At 38.8% G+C, this 12565-nt stretch overlaps 1 protein-coding gene across 3 annotated transcripts in view; it reads left to right on the top strand.

The window, feature by feature from the left end:
• Positions 1-12565, top strand: part of LOC126183795 (cullin-1-like) — a 221017-nt gene that overhangs the window by 190361 nt on the left and 18091 nt on the right. The gene's annotated exons all lie outside the window — the stretch shown is intronic.

Raw genomic sequence — 12565 nt, 5'->3', positions numbered from 1 at the left:
GCCTCACTGAAGACACTTCTCGGTTGTAGTTTCACCTACAGTAGAGCTGTCAACATCACTGGGGCACGTGAGTCACCCAACACCTCCGAGTACACAAGGCCTGCCAACAGCTTTGTGATGTCACTCTTAGCTGCCCACATAAAACTGCTACATTGTGAGACCTGCTGCCACTTGTTACTCTGTTGTGAATTATTGCAAAGAAATCATAACTGGAGTACCTAATCACTGCATTTTTTGTCTTCGTTTAGCAGTGAAAAATTATGCTTAATGACTCACCTTCCCTTTGAACTTAGTTGTCATATCTGGAAGTGCAAGTATGTGGTATGTAGGAAGCAATGTTTATTAAGTGTTCAAAGGGAATTTGAACTTTTTGTTTCTTGACATTTTCAGGAGACTGCGCAACATGTTTGATTTTGCATTTATCACTTAGCACAGTATGCACTGCAGCATTCATTTAAAGAGTAAAAGTATTTTATTATGGATTCATCGAGAGGCTAGTGACAGGCAACCAGTAATGCATATTAAGCAACAGAAGATAACATTGTCAAACTGTGCACTAAAAATTCTGAGTTTTGTTTCTTAACATCTTGAAAACAATTTGCAGCACTTAAGTTTGATTTTACAGTAAAAACATTATGCACTGCATCAAAGAGTAAAAAAAATTTCCATTGGGGATATATGGAAGGCAGTATTAAGCAATACAGATCAAAGAGACAAAAATAAAAAATAAAATTATTTCATATTGTGGCACATTGTTTGAAGTTTCTTCTTCTTAGGGCTTTGAAGAGATGACACAGATGTATTATTATTATTCTTTTGCAATAATTATTCTTTTCAATATTTAAAGTGGTCCATATAATTTTCTTACACATTTATGGGACAGTGTGTTGAGGACAACAGATTTCACACACCACATCACAAGCCATAACTATTTCTTTTGAGTTCAGGTGGTACTGCTCTATGATACAGCAGCTTCATGAAGGAAGTATTACCAACAACTTTTGCAGAGTCAAATAACTGTACATAACTACTCTCACAGGAAATTCATGCTGGGATTTCAAATTGCCTCTGTCCAATTGCATAATTAAATTAAACTGCTTATCAGTTGTCATAGACCTATTAAGTGTCAAAAAATCTGTTCAGTCTGTACACTGAAGTTTCCTTAGTAATGAGCAGCAGCATAAAACAGCAATGTATGTTAAAACTGGGAGATCATATTCAACATGTTTGAAACCATCATTACAGATACAGAAATTAATCACTAATATCACACACACTTCTTTCAGTACTATCATCACAACCATGCATCTCTACAATTCTCAACTTCTTTTGTGGGTGCACATTTAGTTCTAAGATAACGCATGAGTATTAACTTCCTTCCAATTTCCAACAACTGGCTGAGTGAGATATGATACTAACATCCTGATAATCATGTGTATAGCCATAATGTTGGTTCCAGAGAAGCAGTCTCGAACTTGCCTGGTAAGATATATGACGTATTTAGTTACCGTATTTACTCGAATCTAAGCCGCACTTTTTTTCCGGTTTTTGTAATCCAAAAAAACGCCTGCGGCTTAGAATCGAGTGCAAAGCAAGCGGAAGTTCTGAAAAATGTTGGTAGGTGCCGCCACAACTAATTTCTGCCATCGAATACATGTAGCGCTACACTGGCATGCTTTGTAGGCACAAAGATAAATACTGGCGCCAAAACCTCTGCGTCAGTAATTTCAAGTGCGGCTTAGATTCGGGAAATCTTTTTTTCCTTTGTTTCGAGTCTCATTTTTCAGGTGCGGCTTAGATTCGAGTGCGGCTTAGATTCGGCTAAATACGGTACTTGCTACAGTATTCAGTTACCTGCATTAATCCATATATAGTAAGCTGAAGTGCTGTGTGTGTTTCTAGGGACAGTTTCCCATTCTCTGAGCTTAAACTTCTCCATTTGAGTAACCAAGAAATGAATTTATCCAGGAAACTGCTATGCATGTCTCCTGCTTTATTGGTCAGAGGCGTTTGCATTTTTCCTTTATGGTGAATTCCCTTCAGAGGTGTTTTAACATTAACAGTGGACCATGAGGTCCTAATACAAATTTATAAATTTGGCTTTATCGTCCTCCCAGTTCTCTACATTATGAACTGGCCCCAACTCAACCAAGCAACTTTCAATATAGTCACTCAACACTTGAGTAACCTGTTTAATGTTTTTCCTTTCTAAAGCTGAAGGTCACAGAGCTTACGCTGACATACCATAACTATGTTTTTACAGCTTTTGACTTTCTGTAATGTACTTCCCTAACTATAGCTGAAGATTCATATCTGACTGTATCAGGATAACAAAAAGTTTGCCTATGGTTCTTCAGATTCATCCAGTTGTTTCATATAGACTTAAAAATGTGAACAGTGTCATGTGGAAAAAAAAGAGGTCTTTTACTATCTGTAGGAAATAGATACACAAAACTAGCTTGTGATGCATTTGCAAAATGTATAACACATTTTTTATTGATGGCATTATTATCTGCAATGAGTAAAACAATCTGAAAGCCAACAGCTTCTACATCTACCACTAATGTTCTTACCACATTACACAAGCTTTCTGCATTCAGTTTCTTCACAGGCAATACGACACAACTTTTTTGAAAGGGGAATGAATATGCTGTATCATGAATACCTGTGCACTGATTGCAATTGCCAGCAGTAATATTTCCTACCTTGAAATCCACATGTGGTTTGATGTGAATCTCATGTAGCATAAAGATCACAAACAGTTCATGTGGTTCCAAACATGAAACTTCATCCTTCAAATGACTTAAGAAATTAGGATTACTTGGGTTCACATTTGTATTGCAGCTAAGCTTCCTTAATGAATTTGGATGAGATAGAATGACAAAACCAGATGTTCATAAAAACTTACAAACATGTGGAGAACAAAGAAACAAAAGCCCTGCACCAAATTTATGATGATCTTTGGATTGAAGAGATAATGCAGTTTGTGACTTCAGGAATGGAACAACCTTCTTCTTACCTTCTTTAACTTGTAAAGGTCCAAGAAAGGCATGAATAACTGGCATGTGTAAATCACTCTCTCTGCCATTAATTAATTCTGTAAATAACTCCAAAATGTTTTCAACTGTGTTTACATTGTTAACTGTCTGTGCTGGCAACTATATCTATAGCTGTCAGATGCAATTCAACAGTGAGGTTTCTGCAAACTTTTATATACACAATAACATATGGAGTTTTCTCAAAATTAAAATACAGAACAATACATACTTTTTTCACAAATTTACTCCACAGTTCATTCTTTGTAACATTTTCACTTTATCTCACAAATTCATCATTAGTTTGAAAACTGCTGTTTTCCTTTTGTGCAGAAGTTGTTTCTGAGCTTTCGGATATAGCTGTTGCCAAAGCACCTGCTTTCAGCCTCTTGTCTTCTTTGACTTGGGGGTTCCCATGGAACATCTTATCTTGAGCTCAAATATTTGGTAATAAGCATGGTGCTGCACTTTCTTTCAATCTGGGATTTTCCAAAGGAAGTGTTTATGTTTTCCCTGCTTTTCAGTCAACTGCAGTGGTTTGGAGAATCAGATCTCTCAGGATAAAGTGTTCTTGACAAACTTGGAAAGGAAATGAAAAGAAAGTTATCCCCAACAAATTTTCAAATAAATTTTTTGTACCAGTGCTTACACATCATCTTTCTATAAATATTTCATATTATTAAAAGTATGCCACACATCTTTTATAGTAAAGAGAGATCAGTACTTTTCTCTTCCTTAACAACATTTTGTTATTCATTCTGCAGAAAATGCTACTCATCAAATTAAAAGAACTTTAGGACCAGAATTTCTGAAATGCCGCATTTACTTTTGTAATTGCTTAGGGAGTTAAAATTAAATAAGCTGTTCATGCTATCACATATCATTTTATGTAACTTATGCACTGTACAGTTAATACACAGTGAAACAATGTAAATCTGAAATTTGACTGTTGTTTGCACAACACTTTCAGTGAAACTGTTGCTGATGATGGAGCCTTTGTGGTTATAATTTATTGCTGCATACTTTGTTATAAATGTAACCTGATAGTGCTTACCACAGAATGTTCTGATGGAGTGAAGTTCTCCTGTCGAATTTCTTGAGTTCATTTCTTCCTCAGTGTGGTGTCCTTTTGAAATATGAACACAGATATCTTTTTCCCGGTCTGTTAATTGCCAGTACAGCCTGGTGCACAACATTTATTCACCATAGTGTGATGGAAAGCAAATACTGTGCCATAGTGAAAGAGATGTCTAGAAATAACAACACATTCAGCAACTCACAGCTCAGCAGCAATCCACTAACAGTAAAACACTGTCATCATATTGCCAATATAGCCTCTAGCTGTAGACCATTTAGCATCACATCATGGTGACATAGCGAAACTGTTGGGTCGTCTTGTTTTCTCGAAGGTGTCAAAAGCCACCCCACATTGCTTCATAGATGGAAATTTCGAATGATAACACAGAAAATATTGCAAATAATTTGATATTCAACAAAGATATGAACACACTCACACACACACACACACACACACACACACACACAAACAGTTAGAGAAAAATGATTGATTATATGGTCATTATACGTAAGTCATATTGTGAAAGACTTCGACTTGTTGATTCCTGTAATAATTGCAATATTTTCCATGAGTATAGCAATTATAGGTTTATGTGCTTTTGATCATAATGATTAATTAATCCAATTGAATTAGACAGACAGGTACATACCTCCCCCCCTGCCCCTACCTTGCACACTCACACACACATTCTCCCATTTGTCATGTGCACACATGCTTCACCTTGTTCTGCAGTATTTCTTTTTGTTGTGCATAGCTTACTGTTTGACTTAGGTTGACAGAACTCCAAATCGAAACATTACTGACATGAACACTCATATAATAATAATAATAATAGCTTTATTCAACATCAAATGGTACACTGCACATGTACAAAGAAACAGTAACGATTAAAGTTATTTGTACTATACACAAGACAGATTCTTCTGAATACGTCATTAATTTACAACAAAATTACAATAAGATGTTTACTGATTTCTATTCACATAATTTCACAAAGCATTTGTTGTTCTTCATATAAGTATGGTACTCTTCTAATGTGTAGAAAGGATGTTTTACTAAAAATTTCTTAAGCTGATGTTTCAGTTTAACTGTAGGAAGAGCCACGACTGCACTAGGCAGTGCATTAGCTAATTTTATACCTGCGTACTGAGGCCCCTTTTTGTAAAGTGCTGTTCTGTGACTGCCAATGTAAAATCTTTCTTTATTTCTAGTATTGTACTGGTGGAAATCTGAATAAGACTTTAGAGGCAGCTGCAGATGTAATCCCAGGAGTGTGTGCAGCAGATAGTACAGTTAGTCCTTCCTCCTTAGTAACCTGTAACTCTACAAGGTGTTTTGTTCAGAAATCCCTGGGCCAACTTTTATGTCCAGTGCAATTCGTTTCATGCCTAATGAAAAACCATGGTTGCAGATAGAGAAGAAATACCAAAAAAGACAATAGACTGTGTGATGGTGTTACATAACTGGACAGTGGACTTGACCCTACTCAGACTGATGATCAGGGTGGAGATCCAATTTGAAAAGGAGGCAAAAGTGATGGAAAGAAAATAAGAAAATATTTAATTCCTATCAGCTATTAGTGTTGTGTTTGATATTATATGGGACTATTTTGTTTCATTGTGTTTGTAAGATAGTAATATGTTTTGACCAGTTTCAAACCCATTAACACAAAAGCTTGTCAGGCTTCAAACATTAACTCATGGCTTGTTGTACATATCTTGGTTTAACAGCTAGTAAAAAATACAGTTAGTATTTATCTTCATTTTCTGCATCATATTTATCACTTGTACAGATAAAACTACAGTCAAAAAGTTAGTCGAAAATGAGAGAACTATTAAATGTTTTTTATTTTGTTTGATGCGTTTTTACTAGATATAATAGTGAAATTAAAAATACTGAAATATTTTGGTATTTTCTTTTACTTGTTGCTTGGGACATATAATGCAAGACTGAAGCACACCTGGATGTAAATTATGGCTTTGCTAAACATCTATGTGCCAAAAAATGTGTACATAAATATGTTCAGCATTAATGTAGAAGCTCTGTAAACTAAATTCTCCAGAAATTCATAATATTGTATTGCTCAAAGTGCTCTGAATGATATTAGCAGAAAATTAGGTGCTACTATCTTTCCTTTTCCTGTACAATTTCTTTTAAAGTTTACAAAATTTGCTGCTCTTACATTATTGGGCAAGACTGTACTCTTGATTTCTTCAGTTTTTTCTGCTTCTTTTTGTCTTCATTGGCTTGTAGTCACCCTTCACTACTCCTTCTCTTTAGTTACAAAATTTCTGTATTTATTTTATCAAATTTTATTTCCCACCATTACATTTTTATTCATATTGGTACTTTTGTTTTTGTTCCCATATTTTATAATTATTTTGGGTATGCCATGCCTTGTTAGCTCCATTAAATTGTGTATTAATTATAACATGACAAATAATGCTAACCTGGAGGTTTTTGACAATCTTATGCAAAATATGCTGTTTTCGTGAAATGTAGTAAAACTTGAATTTTCTTCATTTCCATGTAAAAATGTTATAAATCTTAAGGCAGCAGGTTACCAATATGGTAAATGATAATTATCTAGTGGTGAAATTGGATTTTAACTTTTTTTCAAGGTTGAGGTAGGGGGGAGTGTTGTACTTTGAAACACTTTTCAGACTTTAGCCTATAGCCAGCCCTGTAAAAGGAGTTTGATATATTTCTTTATTCCATTTTGAAATGATAGCATTCACTTTATGTGTGCTGCATCTTTTCTGAAATTGCAAAAATTACTCCAGAAATGCAAGGTTTTTGCAAATGTGAAGAATTGTTGTGATGTACAACATGGTCATGAGTACCTAGGAATAAATATTCTATTCAGATTTAAAGTTTTGCAATAAAAAAAAATCATGTCAATACCGTATTTTATAGTTCTGTGCTACATTATTACTGTACAACACACCAGAAATAAGTAAGTGAAATCAAATTAAGAAGACTAATTATCAAAACACAGTTAGTAGTTAAAAACATTTTTAAATAGAAGTTATTGGCAACTAACACAAATTTCCATTTTCAAGATAGGAAAAATTGTTAAGACATTAGAGAAACTCAGTTCACTTCCAAATATTACATGCTTCATGGTAAGGCAACCTGTTTAAAAGTACAAGAAGGTGCATGACTGATGAACCGTCCACATGTTACATAAATAGTTTTAAAAATATACAGAATTTTATTCACCATAAGACTCTCTAACCTCCATATAGGTTCAATACATAGCACTTAAATATCTAGAGCTCACAATGTTTACAAACTCTGCACAAAATGCAGCCTCATGTCTCTCAACAACAAAAACTGTAGAAAATGCTGGAAACTGCATATGGCAATTTCTAGTGTGCATCCCTTCATATGATTTGAGAATCAGTTACTAGATTGAAACCCTGACCAGGAAACATCATGTGCTCCTAGGTACATTGTACCACAGGCACAACATTCTCCTCGATGTACGTAATCTTAAAATGATTATTCATTTCCTGCATGAAGAATTAATGCCTTAGCTGTGACATCAGATGGAGAAACCCAATTCCCACGAACTCCATTCTGGTAACAGTTTTACCTACTGGTGCCACATTTCCTAACTTTTCTGTACAACAAATTGTACCAAAAAATAATGAGTTTTAGAGAGGTCTTATGTGGTGCATCAGTTAAACAGTTATTTTTTTTTTTGTAGCAAGCAAGTATAAATATGGCAACCACAAAATATGGAACTTAAACTTTGCAATCATGTAAATCATGCCTGCTCAGTTTGCTTTGCTTCTATCAGCCAGAAACTCATTTGTGTGACATCACAGAAACATATTTGTGTGACATCTCAAGCTGTGACTGGTTGATAAAATCAAACTGAGGAGGCACTTTGTTGGTTTATATGTTTGTGAAATAAAGTTGTATTTGGTGGTATTTGCATTCAGTTTTGTGCTACAAAAAAATGCGATGTAATTGATGCAGGAGATTAACATCACTCAAAAACATGTCATTTCTAGTACAATTTGTTGTGCAAAAGTGTCAAGGAATGTGCCATCACTGGGTAAAACTGTTATCTCTGTTCCAAGTTACAAATCTGTCTCTAATTAACTCAGTGTCAATGGGGCATTAAATCCTGATCTTCCTTCCTTCCAAGTTACGAGGTGCATTCAAGTTCTAAGGCCTCTGATTTTTTTTCTCCAGACTGGAAAGAGATAGAAACATGCGCATTGTTTTAAAATGAGGCCGTGTTCATTGTCAATACATCCCAGAAATGGCAGCACCATACGGCAGATGGAATTTTACTGCCAGCAGCGAGAATGAGAACTGTTTTAAATACTTAAAATGGCAATGTTTTCCTTTCTTGAACAGCGTGCAATCATTTGTTTTCTGAATTTGCGTGGTGTGAAACCAATTGAAATTCATCGACAGTTGAAGGAGACATGTGGTGATGGAGTTTTTGGATGTGTCAAAAGTGTGTTTGTGGGTGCGACAGTTTAATGAAGGCAGAACATTGTGTGACAACAAACCGAAACAACCTCGGGCTCGCACAAGCTGGTCTGACGACGTGATCGAGAAAGTGGAGAGAATTGTTTTGGGGGATCGCCGAATGACTGTTGAACAGATTGCCTCCAGAGTTGGCATTTCTGTGGGTTCTGTGCACACAATCCTGCATGACGACCTGAAAATGCGAAAAGTGTCATCCAGGTGGGTGCCACGAATGCTGACGGATGACCACATGGCTGCCCGTGTGGCATGTTGCCAAGAAATGTTGATGTGCAACGACAGCATGAATGGGACTTTCTTTTTGTCGGTTGTGACAATGGATGAGATGTGGATGCCATTTTTCAATCCAGAAACAAAGTGCCAGTCAGCTCAATGGAAGCACACAGATTCACTGCCACCAAAAAAATTTTGGGTAACCGCCAAGCTGAAAGATTGTGTTTCTAATTTGCAATTCTTTAAAAACTTAAGAGAGAAAAAATGATGGTGTCCATGTTCTGGGACAGCAAGGGCGTAATCCTTACCCATTGCGTTCCAAAGGGCACTACGGTAACAGGTGCATCCTACAAAAATGTTTTGAAGAACAAATTCCTTCCTGCACTGCAACAAAAACATCCGGGAAGGGCTGCACGTGTGCTGTTTCACCAAGACAACGCACTCGCACATTGAGCTAATGTTATGCAACAGTTTCTTAGTGATAACAACTTTGAAGTGATTCCTCATGCTCCCTACTCACCTGACCTGACTCCTAGTGACTTTTGGCTTTTTCCAACAATGAAAGACACTCTCCATGGCCACACGTTCACCAGCTGTGCTGCTATTGCCTCAGCGATTTTCCAGTGGTCAAAACAGACTCCTAAAGAAGCCTTCGCCGCTGCCATGGAATCATGGCGTCAGCATTGTGAAAAATGTGTACGTCTGCAGGGCGATTACATCGAGAAGTAATACCAGTTTCATCGATTTCGGGTGAGTAGTTAATTAGAAAAAAAATCGGAGGCCTTAGAACTTGAATGCACCTCATACAATTGCTAGAAGATGGATTCATTACTGTGGGAAAATGAAGTTTTGGTGGTGAAACCAGCAAACTTCTTAAAAACATGAAGAAAGAAATACTTCAGGCAGAAGTGAAAGAAGGATTGAAAGGCACTGTGTTGCAACTTCAAACTAGGCTGCCAACCCTTATGGCCACAGATCCGTGAAAATCTGTGTAAACAGTCCTAGGTTCTTATTTTAGCACTAGAGTCATAATGAACTCTTTTAATGTTGACATGGCCTAGAATGAGATTTTCACTGTGGTCGGAGTGTGTGCTGATATGAAACTTCCTGGCAGATTAAAACTGTGTACCGGACCGAGACTTGAACTCGGGACCTTTGCCTGACATACATGACTTGTGCATTACATACCTACTGAAAACTTATAGTAGCCTGCTGCTCTCCATTAATAATGTAATCAATAGAACTGCTGCAGCTCTGAATGTAAACGAAAAGTTTAAACCACCTTCATCACTTTGAAGCAGCTCACTGCTAAGGCTCACTGTCTAATTAAATGCAAAGGCAAAGGTCCCGAGTTCGAGTCTCGGTCCGGCACACAGTTTTAATCTGCCAGGAAGTTTGACATGGCCTGTTATGTATACATGGAATGGAAGTTTATGCAGTTTAGTGTTCTTCAAATCCCTTCAGAGTTTACTGGAAAAGCAACTTTCCATGCAAACAGAAAATATGAGCGATGTCAAATGTCTACTGTTGTACTGAAGGTAGTTTGGCTTCCACCTTCAAATATAGACCCCAAGCAGGTGTTTTCACACTGTAATGAAGTGTTGGCTAATGTGTCTGAAGAGAACCTGGAAGTTATGACACTGCTTTCTTTTTAAATATTTTCAATAGTGTTTAGTTGCAGAGTTATTTGTTCTTTAATTGATTAGATTTAATAAGTTTAACATAAATGTTTTTTCTCAATAATTGAAGTGAATGTGATGTGCAGTGGAAAAAAATCCAATATTATTTGTAAGTGCACTCCTGGAAATGGAAAAAAGAACACATTGACACCGGTGTGTCAGACCCACCATACTTGCTCCGGACACTGCGAGAGGGCTGTACAAGCTATGATCACACGCACGGCACAGCGGACACACCAGGAACCGCGGTGTTGGCCGTCGAATGGCGCTAGCTGCGCAGCATTTGTGCACCGCCGCCGTCAGTGTCAGCCAGTTTGCCGTGGCATACGGAGCTCCATCGCAGTCTTTAACACTGGTAGCATGCCGCGACAGCGTGGACGTGAACCGTATGTGCAGTTGACGGACTTTGAGCGAGGGTGTATAGTGGGCATGCGGGAGGCCGGGTGGACGTACCGCCGAATTGCTCAACACGTGGGGCGTGAGGTCTCCACAGTACATCGATGTTGTCGCCAGTGGTCGGCGGAAGGTGCACGTGCCCGTCGACCTGGGACCGGACCGCAGCGACGCACGGATGCACGCCAAGACCGTAGGATCCTACGCAGTGCCGTAGGGGACCGCACCGCCACTTCCCAGCAAATTAGGGACACTGTTGCTCCTGGGGTATCGGCGAGGAGCATTCGCAACTGTCTCCATGAAGCTGGGCTATGGTCCCGCGCACCGTTAGGCCGTCTTCCGCTCACGCCCCAACATCGTGCAGCCCGCCTCCAGTGGTGTCGCGAGAGGCGTGAATGGAGGGACGAATGGAGACGTGTCGTCTTCAGCGATGAGAGTCGCTTCTGCCTTGGTGCCAATGATGGTCGTATGCGTGTTTGGCGCTGTGCAGGTGAGCGTCACAATCAGGACTGCATACGACCGAGGCACACAGGGCCAACACCCGGCATCATGGTGTGGGGAGTGATCTCCTACACTGGCCGTACACCACTGGTGATCGTCGAGGGGACACTGAATAGTGCACGGTACATCCAAACCGTCATCGAACCCATCGTTCTACCATTCCTAGAGCGGCAAGGGAACTTGCTGTTCCAACAGGACAATGCACGTCCGCATGTATCCCGTGCCACCCAACGTACTCTAGAAGGTGTAAGTCAACTACCCTGGCCAGCAAGATCTCCGGATCTGTCCCCCATTGAGCATGTTTGGGACTGGATGAAGCGTCGTCTCATGCGGTCTGCACGTCCAGCACGAACGCTGGTCCAACTGAGGCACCAGGTGGAAATGGCATGGCAAGCCGTTCCACAGGACTACATCCAGCATCTCTACGATCGTCTCCATGGGAGAATAGCAGCCTGCATTGCTGCGAAAGGTGGATATACACTGTACTAGTGCCGACATTGTGCATGCTCTGTTGCCTGTGTCTATGTGCCTGTGGTTCTGTCAGTGTGATCATGTGATGTATCTGACCCCAGGAATGTGTCAATAAAGTTTCCCCTTCCTGGGACAATGAATTCACGGTGTTCTTATTTCAATTTCCAGGAGTGTATATGAACATCAGGTTTGATTCCATGGGGAAAAAGATGTGCCCAGCAACTGTATTTATTTTAAGTAATACAGGGTACAGTGCTCAGTCACAAATAACATTTATTGCATATCCAGATTTTACTCACTGTGTGACCACCTTCAGTGTGAACTCAATCTTTGACATGAATATTATGTGTGTATATAAGTTGTTTCAATGTTTTAACTTACATGTACTGCACTGAAGATGGCCACACAGTGATGGAAATCTAGATATGCAGTAAACATTATCTGTGGCATATTGCTGTACACTTTCCTACATGATATATGGACATGTCGCACCTGCTAGTTGAGTGGTAAAGTGCATCCCTGGAAACCAAAAAGTTGCAGGATCAAAACCTGGTTGGACTGCAGAATATTTCAGTCTACATTTAACCTAGCCTTTACATCTCAAGAAAGTGTAGGTTCACCAGAAATGACAAATGGTTTGGATTAAACAGTAGGTCCTTTTTCCCTGTAGGATTTCAGGGGTAGCT

Source organism: Schistocerca cancellata, chromosome 4 (genome assembly GCF_023864275.1).
Source record: "Schistocerca cancellata isolate TAMUIC-IGC-003103 chromosome 4, iqSchCanc2.1, whole genome shotgun sequence".
NCBI lineage: Eukaryota > Metazoa > Arthropoda > Insecta > Orthoptera > Acrididae > Schistocerca > Schistocerca cancellata.
This window is presented reverse-complemented; position numbering and strand designations above follow the sequence as displayed.